General features: G+C 40.4%; 1 protein-coding gene across 2 annotated transcripts in view; it reads right to left on the bottom strand.

The window, feature by feature from the left end:
- Positions 1 to 4,678, bottom strand: part of RASGRP3 (RAS guanyl releasing protein 3) — a 99,900-nt gene extending 95,222 nt beyond the window's left edge. For both annotated transcript variants that reach the window (XM_055327588.1, XM_055327586.1), the window contains exon 1: positions 4,453 to 4,678. The gene's annotated coding sequence lies outside the window, so the exon portion shown is untranslated. The remainder of the gene's footprint in view (positions 1 to 4,452) is intronic.
- Positions 4,679 to 22,656: the final 17,978 nt, after the last annotated feature.

Below are 22,656 nucleotides of genomic sequence, written 5' to 3'. Positions count from 1 at the left end.
CCTAGGAAACTTTCTTAACAATAAAAGCCCATATGCTCATTAAAAGCTTAATAAGCAAACTCGGTAATATGTGCCCCCCTAACAAAATAAAGAAGGGCCATAGGATGCCTGGGTGGCTCAGTGGTTGATTGTCTGCTTTCGGCCCAGGGCGCAATCCTGGAGACCCGGGATCAAGTCCCACATTGGGCTCCCTGCATGGAGCCTGCTTCTCTCTCTGCCTGTGTCTCTGCCTCTCTCTCCCTCTCTCTCTTTCATGAATAAATAAATAAATCTTTAAAAAAAGGGGGGGGACATATTTTTCATGGTTACAAAGTTTAAGAGAAATCTGAAACTGGCCCTACTCAAACTGCCCTTCAGACCAACCAGCCGTAAGGGGAGGGCTATGTAATTCCATGAAGTCCTTTTCCAGAATCTCCTAGCACAGTTAGCAGCCCACACATGGTTCTGCAGTGGTTCTGTGAACTGGTTTCCTAAAGAGCTTGCTTCTAGCTGCTCCTGCGCGGTCCCTGCTGGCCGGGGCGTCGTTACCTGGCACGGCCACGAGAGGGCAGCCGGGGACAAAGAAAGGGGTTTAACCTTCTAGACCCTGTTTTCAGCATACCCTTGAATTCACCAGATAAGCAAGGAAAAGTAACAAAGGAGGCATTGAAGGGAAAACCAATTTCGGAAATAAATAAGCACGCAAATACATAAATGCAAGTACAAAATCGTCCCTTTGCCTGGGGAGATGCACCAAAAGCTGCAGAATTCTGAGAGCTACCAGTTAGAAAAAATTAAAGATCAGGAATCCAGGTAAAAATCGGGTGACAGCTTGAACGACTGGTGCCTTTTGACTTTTGCAGATGCAGAAAGGGGATTCAGAGCAGATCCCTGACCTTCTCTCGGAGAGAGAGAGAGAAGCCTGTCCCCCTCCCTAAACAGCTGCATTCCAATCTCTGCCCCCCTAGCTAGGGAGTCCTGGACAGATTCCTCAACCTCTCCTCTGTTTTCCCTTTTTTATAAAATGTGGCTAGTCATGCAGCCTGCCCACGGGCGGTTGTCAGCATGAAACAAGAGACTGGACATAGAAGACTTGGCATGTAGGAAATGGCTCGTCTGTGCTGGCTTCTGCAATCTCTTTTGCTTCTCATCTCCCTCCTAAGCTGTTCCCATTTCCAGCTGTTTGCTTGGGATTTCTACCTGACTGTCCTATCAGGGTATCAAAGTTAAAATGTCTAAAACCAAAATCCTCATCTCCCTAACTCCCTGACTGCTGCTACCTCTCGGATTGGCTATTCCTCAGAATAGACTATAAAACATAACATCCTCTCTAAGGCTTCCTCTCCTGCTATAACCCTAGCCAATTAGTTTACAAAGCATGTCGGTTTTTTCTCTCATGTGTCTCCATCTAGTTTCCTTCTTTCTCTTGTCACCAGAACCCAGGCCTTGGCAACCTGTTCTCCTTGCCCCACCAGGTCCTGCCTTGAATGGGCAAATTTTATTGATGTCATTTCCCTTTTCAAAGCCCCTCAGTGGCTTCCCAGTGGCTTTAAATTAGATTCTAGACTCCTCTGTCTGGCATTAAAGTCCCACCACACTCTGACCCCAACCCCCTCCAGACGCTTCTCTCTTGTCCCATGTGCTCACGGCCTCTGCCCCTGTCAAGCTGTTGACGCACAGTTCCGTGCTATGGTGGCCAGATTTAGGAAATTAAAACACAGGACATTCAGTTACATGTGAATTGCAGGCAAATAACAAATAATATTTTTGAATCGAGTGTGTCCCGTGCAGTTGGCTTCATATACACCTGTGCAATAGGACATAGTTACATGAGAAAAAGTTCATTGTTTATCTGAAGTTCACATTTCACTGGGAATCCTGGTTTTCATCTGACATCCCTAATCCTAAGCACACCAAGAATATTCCTATCTCATAGGAATGTGCAGAGGCCCACATATACAGCTCCAGTCTTGTTTTGGATACCCTTATCTCCTGCTATCCCCATCAGATTTCTGCCCTGCCAAGTCAGCTCGCCTTCATAACTCCATGGAGCCTGCCTGAATCAGGACTTCCTTATCTGGTACCCACCATCTACATCATTCATTTGGTTAATATTAATAATTAATTTCCTGTGGGATGCTTCGTGTCTTACAGAATTCCCTTTCTCTGAGTAAATGCTGAGTTATCAAAGGTAAAGACTGCAGGAAAACTTAATAAATATGCTTTGGTGGTGGGGTGCCTCTGTTAACCGGTAATATAGGGTGTAAGGGGATCAGGGAATTGGAGAAAGAAAACCTCCAGATGCCACTTATCTGGATTTAAGGTGCTCATAGAGACACTAAAACCAATATGCAATGCCTCCTGCCCCCATGACACCAGGCCAGGTGGGCACAGCTGCCTGACCTTGGCATGCTTCTCTCCACACTCCACTTCAACACATCCTACGGGTTGTGGTGACATTTCAATCTCTCACCACTTCATACCATCTCTTCAGTAATTTGATCTCACTGATATTTAAATGTGAGCGACAGAGGTGGGTCTATAATGTAACCTCTGAAAACACAGCAATTACAAGAGTCATGCTGGAAACCCAGCAATAAATTTCCACTTAATAGAAAAGTTTTTAAAATGACAATCTCTTTCCCTCACAATTAGCTAACTCTAACACAAAATGCTCTCAGGAGCTTAAACGTACATCAAGAAACTTGCGAAGCTATTCAACAAACCCCCCAAAATCTATTTTAAGTAACTGGTGTTTCATGAATACATTTATAAGCATCTGTGGGGCATCCAGAAAGCAGTGTCCAACCATAAGACTTCTAAAAGTGAAAAACAATACATTCTTAGAATAAAATGCCTAACTCCTAATTCTTTCTATTATTTAAACATTCACTAGTATTTAAAACATTTTTATTCTCATAATGTAAATACACAAATGTGTCAAATGAGAAAGTTGTGTTGAAATCAGGATCACTGTCAACACCAAACCCACATAGGGTGGGCAATTAATTAGGTTACCTTGGATTTCACTTTGTGTTAATAATAAGGCAGACTCAGAATTGACTTTGTAGCACTGGAATGTCTTGGAAATAAGTGGGAAGAGTTTATCTGTTTCTTCAGATCCATCATATTTATCCAACATAATCTTCTTCCCTTCTTCGTGTGGATGGTTTAAGTTCAACTAAGAAACGTATTTTCTCTCTTCAAGCAATACTACATTTTGCTACAGTTTCCAAGGAATGAATTATAATTTTTTAATCAGAAAAAATGACCCTTAAATCCTCCTAGGAAAGACAATGGCCAATGAACTCCACATGGAGACAAAACCAAGGCTTGGCCTCCTTGCACCAGCTGCAATCTGGCTGGCTCAGCTTTTCTGGCTTCCAGCTTTGCTATCTCCTTGCAACAGATTCTAAACATACCAATCTCAAACTGGGATAAGCCAAAATAACAGCAACACGTTTCCTTCTGCTCTTTCTTTTCAGTAGACCACTGGAAACTTATTCCTTTGTTGTCATTGTGACATCAGTTGAGTGACTCCAGGATACAAATGTAGGTATTATCAGGGGTGGATGCAAATATGGTGCATCATTTAAACAAACCTTGTTGTTTGATGGCAAGGAATGTTAAAAGAATTTGGATTGTCCCTAGAAGCTTTCCAAGTTTTTGTGGGCAGCATCAACTGTCCTTGGATTTAACCCATTCTATTTAGACCTTTCCACTTCCAAAGCCAGGGGCAATTTTCAGGTCACTCAGAAAACGTATATTACATGAATGTTTTGAAATCATAATTTAAATGTAAATAACTATTGTGAACAGTTTCTATCACTGGAGCTGTTCAAGGCTGTTTTGGGTGCTTCTGGAAGGTTCTCCTTTGTCTGAAAATGAATGTCCAGGAAAAGAAGCTTTGTATCAACAACAACAACAACTTTATCTTCACTTACTTTTCTACAAAATACTAACTTTTAGCTAAAGTAACTTTTCCAAAGTTGATGTTTTTTGCTTGAGAGCTGATTTCAATGGATTCTAAACCAGAAGTGACAAAAAAAAAAAAAAAAGATCAAAACAAAAAAATAAATAAGCCAGAAGTGATCAAAGAAATGGTACATGGATCATTTATCAGCAATTCGAGAGGATTGGACAAACTCAAATTATTTTCAAAAATGATCTTCAGTAAAGTTATTGATACTACTTAATCCCTTGGTGATGACAAAACAGAAGAAAACATACTGGGTAAAAAGCTATCTTAAGGAAACAATTACTATTTCCAAAAAAAAAAAAAATTATCATTGTTAAAAACTGAATAAGTCAACAGCCAAGACTGACTTCTACATTTCTTCGGAAATAGAAACGAGCCTACGAGCTTTTCCTGAGGACCTGCCCTCACAGCACACACGCCGGCCCTGGCGAACGCCCATTGCTCGCCATGTGCATGTAGACACAACAGTGGACAGTCTTAAAAATGACACTTACCTTAAGTCGCAGACGTGCAATCATTTCCAGCTCATCCCTCTGTTCAAATGTCTCTTTCTGCTTCGTCAACCCCTCACAAGTTTCTCCTCCACGTGTGCAAATACCTAGAGATTCCTGTCCTGTCTCCTAAAATGCTGCCATCACCTCCACTGCCCTGATGCTGGCCAAAGGTGGAAAGCATGAAAAAAATGTCAAATTTGCAAGCTGTTTACGCCTAAGGACGACAGTGAAGCTGCTAAGCTTTGAGCTCAATGAATTAAAGGTTGTTTGGCTAAATGGCAGGCACACTTCCTCCTATTCTTTCTGAACTTAGTTTTCCTGCCTCCAGTGGAGCTTTTTCCTTTCCCGGGCTATAAATAGGCTGGTCGTAAGAGCACTGAGGAAAGAAGAAGGCAGGAAATGTATTTGATTTCAAAAAGCAGTCTGAGGTGTGTGTGTGTGTGTGTGTGTGTGTGTGTGTGTGTGTGTGTGTTTCTTTCAAGTGAACACCAATTAACAAGCTAAGGGAAATTCAGCTTTGGTATTGGTACCAGAGTCAAAGTTTAATTTCCTATTATCTTGGTTTCACTAAAGTGACATTTCCCACAAGCAAAGCTTGGGCTTGGCGATGTACCATCTTCTGTATAAAATACCGTCAACAAACCTACATCATCTCCTTCATTTCCCACAAGAATGAGCCAGAAGGAGAATTTCCTGGGGGAAGTGAGGGAAGGGGGCAGGCCACGGGGGTCAGTCACTACTCTTATTTCTTTTCATTCGAAAGAAGCTGAAGTACTTTTGAGGCAAGGTTCAACAACAGGAAGATATTAACAGGTGAACGAGAAAACCAGATACTTTGGCTTAAAAGAAATTACGAAGCTAAGTTTATAAACTGGTCGTCCATCTGCATTAGACTAAAGATTGTCCACAGTTTTGCTACTCAAAGATATTTAACTTCTCTCATAATTACAACAGAAAATAAAAATTAGACCTCATTTTTCACATATCAGATGGACAGATCCAAATGTTGACATTGTCAGATATCATTCAAGTGTGGAGGAGTAAGAATTCTTGTAACAGTCGATGGGAGTACAAATTGGCGTCAACTATGTTGTGAGTGATTCTCAATTTCTTGCAAAATATGAAGTTTACATACTCTAACAAAACACTTAAACATGGTTGATTTGGCAAAATGGGAGTACAGATCTTGAATGTGGGGACAGTCTGGTTTGTGATATACACATTTAGTGCTCTTTTATTTTTTTACACTGTGCATCCCATGCTTTAAAAACTTACTAATTTTGTGGACGCCTGGGTGACTCAGCGGTTGAGCGTCTGCCTTTAACTCAGGGCATGATCCTGGTCCCGGGATCGAGTCCCACGTTGGGCTCCCTGCAAGGAGCCTGCTTCTCTCTGCCTGTGTCTTTGCCTCTCTCTCTGTATCTCTCATGAATAAATAAATAAAATCTTTATTAAAAAAAACCTTACTAATTTTGAAGACACATTTTAGAAACTGTTATTACTTAAGGTCCTTCTTATGATTCTATTAGTTATCTATTGATTATCTATCATTTTCTGTTGGTCATTTGACACCTACCTCTGTCAACAGGCTGCTCTTTATATTGGGGTAACACTTTGAGAAGCAACACAGGGGAAGTCAGAGAATTCCCTTGATGGAGGGGCTGCTTGGTATGCTGTCTGCTGTCTGTGGACCAGTAGCCTCAGTACCTCTTGGATCAGAATCTCAGAGCTGGGGAGGGGAGGAGCAATCTGTGTGAACTCCAGGTGATGCTGATGCTCCTTACAGTATGAACAGCAGTGGTCTACAAAATTATTTTGTTTATTAATATCCCACTTTAGAAAAAAGATTTGGTGACTATCATTAATAACACTGTAATGTGGGGCAGCCCCGGTGGCCCAGCGGTTTAGCGCTGCCTTCAGCCCAGTGTGACCCTGGAGACCCACGATCGAGTCCCACGTCAGGCTCCCTGCATGGAGCCTGCTTCTCCCTCTGCCTGTCTCTCTCTCTGTCTCTGTCTCTGTCTCTCTCTCTCTCTCATGAATAAATAAATTCTTTAAAAAAATAACACTGTAATGTATATTTGAAAGTTGTTAAAGGAGTGGAACTTAGAAGTCCTTATCACAAGAAAAAAATACTTGGTGGCAGATGTCGACTTACCATGGTGATCATTTCATAATATATAGAAATATCAAATGATGATGTTGTATACCTGAAACTAATACAATGTTATATGTCCTTTATACCTCAATTTAAAAAAATAAAATTGAACAAGATTTAAGGCAATTGATTTTGTTTTATAGAAGAATAATGAAAATTTCTTTTTTTTTTGAATAATGAAAATTTCTAAATGCTTTTTATGCTGGTGACGACTATTTAGAAGACTAGAAGAGTCTATATATATATATATAATATTAGGAAGATACACTAATCTCCCCGTTACTGTGGAGAAGTCACCTGGAGCAAAGCAATAGCAGCAGAAAGAACAAGCTGATGGTTTATAAGGGAGAGACAAAAGTTCTCTCTCATTTGGGGTAGTCATGATAAAAATGGATAAAGTCAAAGCCAACTTTACTTATATGTATATCTGAAAATTATACATTGCCTAAAATTAGATGAAACCAAAGAAAACAGGAAGAAATTAAGTCTCTAGTTGGAAACAAAATGTCCTATTTCCCTACTTTTGTTTAGTGATTTGATTATTGTTTTCAGATCCAACCATTTCTCATCATCCATTTGTACCCTTCATGTAAAGACCTGATAATAGAAGGAATAGGTCAAACAATGAGCTCAGCCAGAGCCGGTGAGGGAAAAGCAAGAGTATGTACATTCCCAGGCACAGATGGGGAGGAAAAGATTTCTTTAAAAGAGAGAGAGGGAGAGAAAGGAATGAATGACACTGTTGTAATAGCAGAAAGGAAAAAGGAAATCCATGGTGGTCAGGATATAACAGCTGCAGTGTACTGAAGTGGCTAAAAGGGACACGAGTTGACATTGGCAAGAAAATGGCCAGCCACAGGGTAGTATGTTTCTGGGGGCAAACCATGCTCCCATGTGTGAAGCATGAACTCTCCAAAGAAACTCCAAGTACATTAGCCAGGCTTTCATTGTTCACTGGAAACGTTCCTTCTCCTTTCTTGAGGAAGTATTTTACTTCTCACAAAGAACAGTTTCACAGAGCTCCCCAAATAGCCCATCTCTAGAAATGAAGCATTAAAACATTTATGGGAACAGAAAGGCTCTGTGCTCTTAATCTAAAATTAATGATAGACTCTCTCAAAAGGCATTAGGGGAAAAAGTCAAAAGGCCTCGTGGGGAAAGGTAATGTGCAACTTTCTTCCACTATTTTGGTTTTGCAAGTGGAGGAAAATACCTTTTTTTATTGTAGTCACCTACAGTGAATTTCAATGTATACAATAGAAAGGAAATCCAAGCAAAAGTTGTTAGGGAAAACTACAAAAATAAAATTTGCATATTTTTGCTCAAGCTGAATGCACTGTACCTGAATGCCTTATAGATACCATTAATAAAATTCAATCTTTGTTCACAACATGCAGAAGTGCTAGGTGATTACACGTTGTGGGGAACTGTGTTCTTTTTCTTGAATTGTATCATACTAATGAAAAGAAATCAGAACTCCTGAAAATTGAAACCATGCAGGCAAGTAAAGAATGAACCTCTAAATTGCAGTAGGAATGCTGAAAAGATAGTTGAATGTTAGGAAGGAGTTCTACCTTATAAAAATAAAATATAAATATGAAAAAATAAAATATGAAAGCTGACTCTTTGAAGGAATGAGAATACTTATTAGGGTAGTAATAAAACTTCTCCATTAATTTTATTAAAATTCAATTGTGTTCATCAGTAGTTTATTTTTACTTAGTCTAATTGTCAGTAAACAACAATGTTAAAGTTACCTTGCAAAATTGCAATAATCCTGGTACATATGAAATAGATCAGAATATCTCACAGGGGAAGCCCAGCCTTGGTAAAGTTCAGTGGGAAAATCTAAACCAGACTGCCGGCCTTCACTGGATTTGGCTTTGGCCTCTATTGGTATTCCCCCACTGCCAAGCATCTAAAATAAAACAGCGCTAGTTTCCATGTAATGAAGAAGAAGAAAAAAAAAAAAAGGATTCTGAGACTCTCCAATAATAGATGCCTAGAGCATTATCAATTTTGTCAAGACTAAAATCTGATGTCATAATAACTAAAGAGATTATAATTGGTGTGGTGGTAAAAGTTTTTCAGGGACTTTCTTTTTGCTGTTTCTGCCAGTTGTGTGTCTCTTTGGGAAAAGCCTTTGGACTCCACCGTAAGGTAGTTTGTGAACTAATCACTGTTGGAAGCAGGGAGAAGCAAAGCTATCACTGGGAAGAAATATGCAGAAAAGAAAGCAGATCATTATAGGGACAGGGCATAACACATTTCTGAAGGCAGAGGGAGATTACCATTGGCTCCAAGAGCATTGGTGCCCAAATATTACCTTATCTTTGTGCAACATTTGGAAGGAAGACAGGAAGGAAGGAGGGGAAAGAACATGGCAGTGAAATTGATTTGCCGAGCAAAAATTAAAATTTATTGCTCTGAAAGTCACTCTGGTCTAGTAAAGGCCAAGTGGTAGGTTGGTTGCTAATTTAATAGTGTGTACAGTTTCCTTGCTTAAAAAATAGTACATTTGTTTGAATTCATAATAGAGTCAATATGCCCCATAATCCCCTGAACCATATAATTATAAACTAATGAAAAAAGTTCAAAATGAATTTAGGTTGATATTGTCAAGGTGAACATAATCACAAATTTTAGAATTATAACATAACTTATGGGGGTACAGGATCACCCCCAAATAGATGCAGCAAGTTAAAATAAATGAGTCTTCTGATCATATTCCATATGACCAAGAGATAGATTCTCTCTTCCTTGTCGGCTTTGAAGAAGCCAGCTGCCATGTTGTGAACTGCCTCTGGAGACCACTACATGGCAAGGACCTGTGGGTAGCCTCCTTCCAACAGCCAGCAAGTAACTGAAGCCCTCAATCCAAAAGCATGCAAGGAACAGATGCTGCCAAGAATCACATGAGCTTGGAAGCAGCTCCTTCCTCAGTTGAGCTTCGGATAAAAGCAAAGCTCTAACCAATGCCTTGATTGAAGTTTTATAAGACTCTTTTTTTAAAATTTTTATTTATTTATGATAGGCACACAGTGAGAGAGAGAGAGAGGCAGAGACACAGGCAGAGGGAGAAGCAGGCTCCATGCACCGGGAGCCCGACATGGGACTCGATCCCGGGCCTCCAGGATCGTGCCCTGGGCCAAAGGCAGACACCAAACCACTGTGCCACCCAGGAATCCCAGTTTTATAAGACTCTTAAGAAGTGGACCCAGATAAGCCATCTGGCGAGGCAGGCTATAGAAAAGTCTCCCATCAAGATGGTTTACAGTCTTATGCAAGGTAGTCACACACATAACCATGTATTTCCCATCACCTTTGTGGCATTTTATTGGTTAAAAGCAAGTTACAGGTCCTGCCCATGCTGTGGGGGAAGGGATCAAAGGGCACTGACTACCAAGAGGCAGGGGTCATGGCAGCTGCCCTAGAGTCTATCTGCCTCTATGGTAAAAGACTCAGAAAGGGGCAGCCCCGGTGGCGCAGCAGTTTGGTGCCGCCTGCAGCCTGGGGTGTGATGCTGGAGACCTGGGATCCAGTCCCACATCGGGTTCCCTGCATGGAGCCTGTTTCTCCCTCTGCCTGTGTCTCTGCTTCTCTCTCTGTGTGTGTCTCTCATGAATAAATAAATAAAATCTTAAAAAAAAAAAAAGACTCAGAAAGCAATGAATACGTGTAACACCTGGTGGATGACTGAAGACTATTTAGGATGATGTTACCCAAAGACAGAATAGACAAACTTATTTCTTAATTGTTCCTCCTTCAAAGCAGAGGGAAATCCACTGCCTTGAGACAGAAATAGGACATCTCCTTACCACCGTGCACTTTTAAGTAACTCTCTGACCTGAATGTCCTCAGGCTCCATTTTTGAGGTCCTTTCAGTTCTAAGCTTCTGTGACTTTGGACCTGACCTTCCAAGCCTCCAAAGATGTTTCAGAATGCCACAAACCCTGATTGTATTCATACCAAGCATTTGGTGACCTCTGGGTTACTGTCGATATCTTAATAAAACAATACTGGGGAGAAAAGAATATATAACACATTAGTCCCTTAGAAAAGTTAAGCCAAATCAACTGGGGTATTACTATCTGATCCAACTTTTGATTTTCCATTTGAATGTTTATATTTCTACAGTATGATGTCATCTAAAAATACACGGAGATAAAACTATTATGAAATTCACTTTGCATAGGCAAATTTTGAGCTAAAAATTTTTGTTCTCTGGAGGGAACAAATTGCATTTCAAATTACATCCAAGTAATATTGAGTGCACCAAGAAATTACTCTGGCAGTGTAAATTTACAGACTCAGGGCTAGAAAGCCTTCACAGACCACCGCCCATCTGATGGGCAAAATTCCTCCAGAGCATGAAGAACAAATTATCTTATTAATTTCTAAGTAAAAAGCTGCCATTGTACATTTTTGTGATATCATAAATGCAAGTGATTCTAATAGAAATTAAATTATGAATAATCTAAATAAGGCAACTCCAAATTGCTTTGTTCACTAGATAAATGAACTTTTCTTTTTCTTCATGCAAAAAATTAGATTCTAAAGTATATGGAACTTTAAACATATATTCACAGCTATTCTTGTGTGGACAGACTACACAATGAAAAACGTCATAATACTGTCTAATATTTCATTAAGAACACAGGTTAAAAGTTATAAGATTGAAACTAGGAATGCTTCATTTCCATTTAAAGGTTGAAAAGGGATAAAAAGTTCAAGAAGGAAATGACTTTTTAGAGTTGTATGAGATCAGAGGATCTGAGAGCCTGGATTTCAAAACACTAAACACTAAAGCCACATATTTGGAGCTTGCATCACATTATAGCTCCTTATTATAGGGCTTGCTCAAATACCAAGTATTAATGCACAATTAATTCTGAAAGAAACCACATGCTATAGATTATATTTTATTTGGACAAGTCTAGCAAAATACTTTTTATACTGTATTCTTTCAACCACATGTAAGTCCCTACTAAGGACAAAGCTCTGTGCTTGAGCCATGGAAGAAAAAATAAAATTAAACATTTGGCCTTTGCCCTAAAAGCAGTACACCTTCTAAAGCAGAATGTCTCAAATCATGGTTTAAAGACAGCCTTTATCAGTATAACATAGAGTTTACTGAACATGCAGATTGCTGGTCCTCAGCCTCAGATAATTTCTTTTTCAGTTAAGTCCAGGGTAAGCCTTGGAATATGCATTTATAGTAAGCCTGTGATTGTTATTATGCACTGAAGTTTGAGAAGCAGTGATCCAGGGGTCAAATACATATTTTTAAAAAAAGATTTTTTATATTTATTTGAAAGAGAGAGTGAGAGAGAGAGCACAAGTGGTGGGAGAGAAGGGACAGAAGGAATGGAAGAAGCAGATTCCCTGATGAGCAGGGAGTCCAGCGTAGGAACCCTGAGGAGGGGCTCTATCCCAGGACCCTGGGATCATGATCTGAGCCAAAGGCAAACTCTCCACTGACTGAGCCACCCAGGTGCCCTCGCAAAACATACATTTTTAATTAGTACAAGAGAGTGACCTACTGGGAATAGGTTTTGCAAGTACTGAGTGAATTCTGATTATAGCTATGGCCAACTGTTGGAACACATGTTAACATGTAAACTTCCTTTAAAGTCAGTTCTAATTTTGCGTAATGGTAGCATTACAGCATCAGTTTGTGGATCTTAGGAAAGATCTGGAGGGAGGGAACTTTTTCCCCTGCGTACTAAAAAAAAAAATTTTGGTATTTTTTTATTATGGTAAAAATACCTAACATAAAATTTATTATCTTCACAATTTTTAAGTGTACAGTGCAGTAATGTTAACTATATTCACATTGTTGTGAATCAGATCTTCAGAACTTTTTCTTACAAAACTGAAACTCTATACCCCTAAAACAGCAACTCTCCCTGTTCACCCTCCATCAAACCCTTGGTAACCACCATTCTGCTTTCTGTTTCTATGCTGGGAAGACCATCTTAAAAACCTAATCCAAAAACAAAGTACCAGATCTGAATAAGGAGAATTGAGTCTAAGCATAAAAATCAAGGATTAGATTTAAGAAATGAGATCATAAAGCAGAAGGAAGGAGCATAGCAAAGACAGTTTGACGTGGAAGCAGAGGCATTATCCAGAACTCAGTTGATCCAGTTTGGCCATCTGGCTATGGGTGTTGGGTGCCATGGAGACATGCTCTTTGAAGCCAGAATGTGAACTCTAAGTCACTGTCAGCTCTCAGATAACTCCCCATACATTTGGTGAACAAATGCCTATGACTAACGTAGATGGGAGGGGGGTCAGGGGATGAATTTTGGCGATTATAAGGAATATTTTCCACTCTCAAAATTTGCTGCAGACTTGGGAGATGAGTAGGTCTATGATAAGATCCATTGTAATGGTTTGCTAGGATTGGAGTGGTTGAGGTACTCCTTGGAGCATGTGTGTCTCTCTGATCCAGGCACAGTTGTCATAAATATTATGTGTCAAAAGGCACCATTCCAAATGTAGAGCCACCAGAAGTTCTGGAGGGTTAATGCTTTGAATAGGCCATGAAGATCTAACACAGATGGAGAGATGGCCTGAGAGAAGTCAAGGATTTCTTCTTTCTTTCTTTCTTTCTTTCTTTCTTTCTTTCTTTCTTTCTTTCTTTCTTTCTTTCTTTCTTCTTTCTTTCTTTCTTTCTTTCTTTCTTCTTTCTTTCTTCTTTCTTTCTTTCTGATTTTATTTATTTGAGAGAGAGAGAGAGAGATAGCGAGAGAGAGCATGAGCAGTGAGGAGGAGCAGAGGCAGAGGGAGAAGCAGGCTCCCCACTGAGCAGAGAGCACAATGCTGGGCTTTGGGCAGCTTGATCCCAGGACCCTGGGATTATGATCTGAGCCAAAGGCAGATGTTTAATCAGCCACCCAGGCACCCTGAGTCCAAGGATTTAGATGAAGGTGTCCCCCAAGGCATTAATCTGGGTGAATAGATTCACCAGATGGGTGCTGGGTGGTTCTGAATCTCATCCAAGTCCTACTATAGGAAAGGAAGAGTGGAAAAAGTAGAGAGAACCTATTCTTTAGAGTCAGATACACCTGGTTTCGAATTTGACTGCATCTTCATATATGGATGACCTTTAAACTGTGTAATTATCAATTTCCTCACCTATACCTCAAATTGGAACAATACCTTTTAGGATTAAGGGTAATTATGCAACATATAGCAGAATACCTGGCCCAAGAGCTGTCGATAAATGGTTGTAATGGTTATTGCTACTTAAAATAGTGACAAGTGGTGTCCTTGCTTTTGTTATCAGAAGAGCCTGCAACATGGTCCCTGCCACACCCTGTTATTCAAATGCGCAGGACAGGAGATTTTTCTTACCTCTTTTGGCTGTCTGGCCCATAATGTATGTGGAATTCAAATAAGAAAGAAAAGTGCAGCAGGCATGCATCCAGGTGGTTCAGTCCATTAAGTATCTGCCTTCAGCTTGGGTCAAGATCCCAGGGTCTTGGGATCAAATGCCCTGCTCAGCAGGGAGCCTGTTTCTCCCTCTCCCTCTGCTGCTCTTTCTGCTTGTGCTCTCTCGCTCTGTCAAATAAATAAATAAATAAAATCTTAAAAAAAATGAATGAATGAAAAGGAAGAAAGAGGGGGTAGAGTTAAGGAGGGAGAGGAGGAGGGAGAGATAGAAGGAAGGGAGGCAGGCTCATTTTTGCTTTGTCTTGAATGATGCAGACGCCAATTATCAGGCAGGGAGTATGGTCCTTTATGGTGACATATTCATACCTTAAACATAGTTTTTAAAGTATTAGAATATTGTATTAAACCTATTTTGTTATCTTTTGTGCCCTTGCAAAAGGGAAAAAAAGTCCAGCATGGCTTGGGATAGTGAGCCCAGTGATGAAATGCCTGGGGCCACCATCTGTGCTGAGGCGAGCCCCCACAGACATTTCCCATTTTGCAGCCAGTTTTGTACCCAGACTGGCCCATGTAGTTCTTATTATGATTACAAGGTACACCTGAGCAACGACCATTAGAGAACTCTGAAAAAGCAACAATGAGGTTTATTACCCACAAGTTCTGGAGGGTGAATGTCATACTTTGGGCCACAGAGAAAGGTTGTGGATAGAGAGCACACAAAGACATAGGGTTCTGCTTTTTTGAGGATGAAGGCTCTAAAAAAAAGAAAACTTCACAGAGCGGGGTGGCCTATCTCTTTATCCGGTTGCGTTGCTAGCAGTGTTTACTAGAGATGGCTCTTTGAAGTAGGTGCTTCTGCAATGAAAAGCCTCATAATGTCAGGCATGTATATTACATCAAAGTTGTCAGACATCTACAATTCAAAGGGCCTTAGGATGCCTGGAAACCAACACTGGAATATCATCATGGCTTTTTCTTTGGCTAAAATCTACTTCAAACTCTCAGACTAGATTCTCCTTGAGACTAGAAATGTAGGACTCTGACACTCCAGGCTTGTATCTTCACAGTGACTAGAGAGCAAAGGGACTCCCTCCTCCCTCCTCCATAAGAAAACTCCTGTGGCTGGACTATGATAGGCTTGGGCAACATGTCCACTTCTTGTAAAAATCACTGTAGCCACAGATGAGGTCTGTGGACTGGCCCGGGCTGAGTCTCATGCCCAGGCTCAGAGTCAGAGAGGCTGACTGCTGGAGAGGAGGGTAGAACAATGGGGATCTAGAGCATGCCTCCCATTCCCACTCAGTGCCAAGGGCACTGACCCCAAGAATTAAGAAAATTCTAGATCAAGATAAGCCAAAATAAAGATGAAGAATTTGCAGTTCTCAGAATTCAGGCCTGGTGGCTGATATCTAAGCAAAGATAACTCTTCTTCTTGTGTTGGTTAACAGGACATGAAGAGTGGGAAAACTTAGGAATGAAGTTCTGGGCCTCAAAAAATCTCTGGGAATTAGCTGATGGTATGAAGAGGGAGCTTCCACCAAGGCTAGAATCATAAACTGCATTAGCTTCCCAGAAATTAGCTCAGGAATCCCATTTCTGATCTAATTCTTGACTTAATTCTAACTGACTTAATTCTAAGTCTAGAGACTACTGCAGACTGGCTAGAGGGCACCAATACCCAGAGTTTGTATAATTCAGGATCAAACATTAGTATTTTCAAAAATGGAGTCTATGAGTAGATATCTACATTCTCTATAAAAATTATTTGATTTTAGACTTAAAGGATGCTAATCTTTAAAGAATATACAAATATTTTAAATCAACTGACACCACCTTTTATCTAAGTATTGCAGGGTGATATCAAAGAATTTACATAAATAAACAAGTAAAGGATACATTTGTACATAGAGAATAAATCAGTAGAGAGCTGTATGAACCAAAATTCATGATTGTTAGAAGAGAGAAAGGTGATGAAAGAAATAACTGGTAATACTGCCCAGACTTCGAAGCCAGACTTCAAAGAATGTACACCACAGCAGACAGTATAACTCCTATGAGTGAAAGACAATTTAATCTTAGAAAATGTCATTTGTCATATTAAATCAATACTATTATTTTAAATATATTCATTTTACTGTTTTGTTGGCTTATAATTGGAAAATTTGTTTTGACTTTGTACTTGCAAAGGAGCTATAAGCACAGGGCGTCTATGTATTATATTTGAATATGTAAATAACATGATAAAAAGGAATTATTGAACACTGGGAAAGCTGTACATTCCATGAAGGAATTTGTAGGCTGTACATTTGCATTGAATCCATGTTCACCCAGAACTTCAGAATGAAAACTTATTTAGAAATAGGATCTTTGCAGATATACTTTTTGGTGATTTCAAGACAAAATCATTCTGGATTTAAGAATGGACCTAAATCCAATGATTTAGTGGTGTTCTTATATGAAGAGGAGAGGACGCATGAGACAAAGTCCCTATGAACACAAAGGGAGAGATTGGTGTGATGTGGCAACAAGTCAATGAACACCAAGGAAAGTCTGGAGAAGGTAGGAAGAGATAAAGGATTCTCCCATAGAAGCTTCAAAGGGAGCATGCCCTGCTGGCACCTTGATTTCAGACATCTAGCCTCCAGAACTGAGAGAAGAAGCTTCTGTTGCATTCAGGTACCTCAGGTAAGTAGGAGTTTGTTACCACCGGCCCAGCCCTTTGCCAGTTCCTACCAAGGGCACCAAGGACGTCTTGAGGGCTATGAAGCAAGAGATGCCCTCGGCCCTCTGGACATCAGGACTGGGTGTGGTGCTGCTCATGCTAGGCCTCTTACACAATGTGATGTGCCCCAGCATGCATATCTGTGTGCCCACCTGAAGGTGCCAGCAGAGAATGCTGGCCATAACCAGCTGCCCCAGCTTGTACTCAGCCCCTGGAGCTATATGAGCTCCACAAGGAAATGGACTCTGCAGGCAGCCATTTTCAAAGCCCTTCCTGGGACCAGGCAGGAAGCACCGAGGATTCCACATCTGGTCCTAGGAGACTCTCCAGTGACCAGACTGAATGCCTGTCCCTTCAATCCTTGCTTTATTCCGGTACAGGCAATAAAACACAGTATGGCCCGCACAGTATGGTCAGAAATCTTACAGTTCACAAGACTCTATTTCTAGATATGAGAAAAACAACTGTTTAACATTTCCCCTAAATCCCAAGATGGAGGTCCTATTGAGGTTTTAGAAATAGTTGCAAATTCTTTGACATTCCTTCCACCAAATGGTAGAGCTTATGTTCCCTTCCCTTGAACCTGTGTGGGCTTTTAGGATCGCCTTTAAGAAACAAAACATGGGAGAAATGATAACGCATGACTTCCAAGGTGAAATTAGAAAAAGAAGACTTTCTGCTGGCTTCTTTTGGGGACATTTACTCTGGGAACCATGAGCTGCTACATAACAAATCTAGACATCCTGAGACCATCATGTGGAAGAAACCATGGAAACAAGAGAGAAGGACAGACAGAGAGAGATACCTAAACAGCTCCAGGTGTTCCTGTCCCCAACTATTTGAATCTCTCCAGACCAGGTGCTAGAACCTTTCAAGATAATACCGGCCTCAGCCACCACCTGATGACAGTGTCATAAGAGATCTCAATCCAGAATGTTCAGCCGAGCTGCTTCCTATTTCCTAACCCACTAAAGCCATAAAGGGCAATAAGTCCTTGTTATTTTTTCTTTTTTTTTTTTCCTTTTTATAAGAGACACAGGGGAAGAGAGAGACAAGGAGAGAAAGAGAGAGAGTGTGTGTGCACGTGAGGGGGTGGAGGTCAAGAGGAAGAGAGAGAATCCCAAGCAGACCCCATGCTTAGCACAGAGCTGGACACAAGGCTCCATCCTACAACCTGCTCAATTAACTGAGCCACCCAGGCTCCCCACAAGTGCTTGTGATTTTAAGCCTCTAAGTTTTGAGGTCATTTATTATACAGCATTTAATAACCAGACTAGAGCCTGAGAATAACAAACTGCTTTAAAAAACCCCAGAGTCTCCCTCTGCCTATGTCTCTGCCTCTGTGTGTGTGTGTGTGTGTGTGTGTGATGAAGAGATAAATAAAATCTTTAAAAAAAAAAAAAAAGTCGAAGGAACTATATTGGGATTCCTGGGTGGCTCAGTGCTTTAGCGCCTGCCTTCGACCCAGGGCATGATCCTGGAGTCCCAGAATCGAGTCCCACATCGGGCTCCCTGCTTTGAGCCTGCTTCTCCCTCTGCCTGTGTCTCTGCCTCTCTCTCTCTCTCTCTCTCATGAATAAATAAATAAAATTAAAAAAAAAAAACAGAGATCCCTGGAATAACCAAATTTCTCCAAAGAAAGGAGTGGAGGTGGGTAAAGGATCCAGTAGCAGCCTGAGCCAGTGTCATCTGTGCTCGTAAAGCAGCTGGTCTGCCCCCATCATGCTGAAATGAGCAAATGCTCCTACCTGGAGCCCGGAGCTACTCATGCAGCATCATGGAACCAGAGATGGGGGTGATGATAACAATTTGCTCATGACTGCCAGAGCAAGGGCAGTGTCTCTGAGAACTGAGGCGGAAAATGTTCAAAAGGTCATTGTCACTGATGGGAGTGGTGGGGAGCGGTTAGTGGAGGAGGACCTGGCCAAGGGATCAGGGTCAGGATTAGGGCTGCAGTAAGAGTGAGACGGTCCCATTTGAAATTATTATCTTCCTATACCCTGCTTCGGGCTGCTGGTACTGAAAGGTGCGCAGTATAGTGATTGACTACTTCCATACATCACCAGGTGCTGCTCACAACAAGTGCCTTCCTTAATCCCCATCACCTATGTCACCCATACCGCCCCCCTCCCCAACAACCTCCCCTCTGGTGACCATCTGTTTATTCTCCATAGTTAAGAATCTGTATCTTAATTTCTCTCTCTCAGTTTTTTCTCCTTTCCTCATTTGTTTTCTTAAATTCCACATGAGTGAAATCATATGGTATTTGTCTTTCTCTGACTTATTTCAAGTTACATTACAAAGTTGTAGTAATCAAAATAGCATGGTACAGGCTCAAAAACAGACAAATAGGGATTCCTGGGTAACTCAGTTGTTGAGCGTCTGCCTTTGGATCCGGGTGCGATTCCAGAATCCTGGGATAGAGTCCGGTATTGGGTTCCCAGGAGGAAGCCTGTTTCTCTCTCTGCCTGTCTCTGCCCCTCTCTGTGTGTCTTTCATAAATAAATTTAAAAATATTTAAAAAAATAAATCAACAGAACAGAATAGAAAGCCCAGAAATAAACCCATAACTATATGGTCAATTAATCTTCGATAAAGCAGGAGAGAATATCCAATGGGAAAAGACAGTCTCTTCAACAAATGGTGTTGGGAAAACTGGACAGCCACGTGCAGAAGAATGAAACTGGACCATTTTCTTACACCATATACAAAAATAAATTCAAAGTGAATTAAAGACCTAAATGTGAGACTTGAAACCATAAATATCCTAGAAGAAAACACAGGCAGTAACATCTTTGACATCAGCCGCAGCAGCTTTATTCTAGATATGTTTCCTGAGGCAAGGGACACAAAAGCAAAAATAAACTTGGGACTACATCAAAATTAAAAACTTCAGCAAAGGAAATAAACAAAAATAAAAGGCAGCCTACAGAATAGGAGATGTTTGTAAATGTAATATCTGATAAAAGGCTAGCATCCAAAATATATAAAGAATTTATAAAACTCAACACCCAAAAAACAAATAATCCAATTAAAAATGGGCAGAAGACACGACCAGACATTTCTCCAAAGAAGGCATACAGATGGCTAACAGACACATGAAAAGATGCTCATCATCACTCATCATCAGGGAAATGAAAATCAAAGCCACAATGAGATATCACTTCACACCTGTCAGAATGCCTAAAATCAAAAACACAATAAACAACAGATGTGGGGAAAAAAAGAACCCTGTGCACTGTTGGTGGTACTACAAACTGGTATAGCCATTGTGGGAAACAGTATGGAGGCTTTTCAAGAAGTTAAAAATAGAACTATCCTACAATCCAGCAGTTGCACTACTGGGTATTTGCCCAAAGAATCTGAAAACACTAATTCAAAGGGATACATACACCTATATGGTTTTAGCAGGATCCTTCCCAATAGCCAAAGTATGGAAGCAGACAATTCTTTATATTAAAATTCCCTTTTTCATGTATCTGGTGTGGTTCCTCAATGGATCCTGATTGATACAAAACTGTTTCTTTCAAAAATAATCTGTAGTAGTACTATAACTGAGGTTTAAATACCAGGGAGACCAAGATCAAATACCAAATACCAGAGACAGGATTTGAAGGAGCAATCACAAAAATCAGAAGGTTGAAGTTGGGCAGAGACAAAATCAAAATAACAGTAGGGAAGGAACAAGGTAGAAGGTTCAGGGCAACTGCTATGAAGATGATTCATTACCAACTCACTCCACCCCTAAAGGGCAGGTGGAGTGGGTTGATAATGAACCCCTGTCCCTGAGTGATTCAGCACCCTGGGCTGGCTTAAAAATCCCAAGCAAAGTGGACATAAATTATATAGATTTGGGATTGGTGACTTCCAAGGGCAGCTTGCCAAATGGTTCTTATTGCGCAGCTGTCTATGGTCATAGCATCAGATATGGAAAATAGGCTTTTTTGCCTTACGGCTTTTTCTGGTCCGTCATTTCTACTCCAAGGACCAAAACTGCCTTGAGACCAAAGTTGTGAGAGCACTTGCTCAATGTGTACTCAAAATTACTATCTGAACATTGTTGGCAATGTTCTTGTGATTCCCAGAGGCTTCTCAGCTCCAGACTGGTGCAGACTATAGACATTCAGCATCTCCATGTGAACATCTCCAAGGCATCTTAAACTTACCATGTTCAAGATCAGATTCAATATCTTTTCATTCAATCTTCCCCATGGTAAGTAGGTATGAAGCACTAGCTTTCCTCAATGTAGCCACCAAAACCAGAAATCTAGCATCCTCCTAGAACTTTCCTTCTTCCTTTTCTTTTACTGATTTCAGACCATTTGCCTAATTTGTTTGGCATTATCAGTGAAAAAGATGAAGTCTTTTTGCCTAGTTGGGGAAACAAAGAAAATCAGTAAAGGATAAATGTGAGCAAGACCTTTTATTCAAATGTCTCTTATAAAAGGGAATCATGAGAAATTGACAAAATGGGGGCAGTGCTGGTGAGAAGGAACATGGGGAGGGAATTCTGAAGATCTGTAGCCCTGATCTGCAGGAGGTGTATGAGAACAAAGTGCTCTATGAGCTTTGACTCTAGCCTGATTCTGAAATGCAGAAGTCCCCTGGCAGGAAAACCTGTGGAGACTACAGACTAACCCATCCTGCCATTGTCAGCCCCACTGGAGGGGCTGAGCAACTGGAGCAAAAGGAAGTTGTTTTATTGTTTTGTTTTGTTTTGTTTTTGTCTTAAAGAGATATCTTTCTTAAAATTTGTGTTAATGTCTTGAGTAAAGATGTAGGGGGTATGGAAACTTGAAAGAGACAGCAACCATATTGGATGACTGAATCGGAATCTCAAAAGATCCTGACAGTCTAAAGTAAAGGGACAAATGACAGTGGTGAAATTAATTGGAGCAAATGTAAAATTCTGCATCAGTTTCCAAAATAACCACTTGCACAAGTTCAGAATGGAACTTAACAGGAACTCATACTCTGGGGCACCTGGGTGGCCAGTGGTTGAGTGTCTGCCTTTGGTGCAGGTCGTGATCCTGGGATCCTGGGATCGAGTCCCACATCGGGCTCCCCACAAGGAGCATGCTTTTCCCTCTGCCTATGTCTCTGCCTCTCTCTGTGTGTCTCTCATGAATAAATAATAAAATCTTAAAAAAAAAAAAAGGAACTCCTACCCATCAAACTTGTTATTGATGTATGTCAATCTGGATAAGCTAATTGCTATCATTACAATTCCTAACCCTCAGTGTTCTTAAAATATTCTATAGGGAAAAATTGCGAAAGGGATGTCCATGCTGGCTCAGCCGATTGATTACTTCTAGCACATCTTCAGACATTTCCATTAATGTATGCCCAGTAAGGAGATTTTAGATATCTCATTTTACCTAAGTTGAATTCAGATTAGGAAAAATGGTTTAAAAAGATTTCTGAAAAAAAAAAAAGCATGTGAAAGAAAGATAACAGTAAAAAAAATGAAAAGAAAATGGCACAGCAAACCTTTTTTGGAGTACCAACTCTTCATCAGCTGCATTATGGTTAACTAATTCCTCCAAATCTAAAATTATCAAGAAGACAATTTGAAATGTGGATCTACATCCACTGTCATTAATGGTAAAACTCTCCATTAACTGACTAGCATATTATGTCTTTAGATATTGAATAATAGTACAAAGTTCAGTAATTAGCAAGACATTTAAAAATGAAGCATCCAGAACAGGAAGATGAACTAATTTTTCAGAGATATTGAAAGTAATGCAGAATTCCAATTTATACAAATTTGTATATGTAGGCAGAGAAATCACTAAAGCATTTCACAGAATTGCAAAAGTAAAAAAGTGAAAAATAAATAGTGGAGTAAACCCAGGTCATGACAAAGCTTAGGACACTTATAGATAATTGGTTAGAAGCATCTTTTGAGATTTTTCACTTT

This window comes from Nyctereutes procyonoides, unplaced genomic scaffold (assembly GCF_905146905.1).
Source record: "Nyctereutes procyonoides isolate TBG_1078 unplaced genomic scaffold, NYPRO_anot_genome, whole genome shotgun sequence".
Classification (NCBI taxonomy): Eukaryota; Metazoa; Chordata; class Mammalia; order Carnivora; family Canidae; genus Nyctereutes; species Nyctereutes procyonoides.
This window is presented reverse-complemented; position numbering and strand designations above follow the sequence as displayed.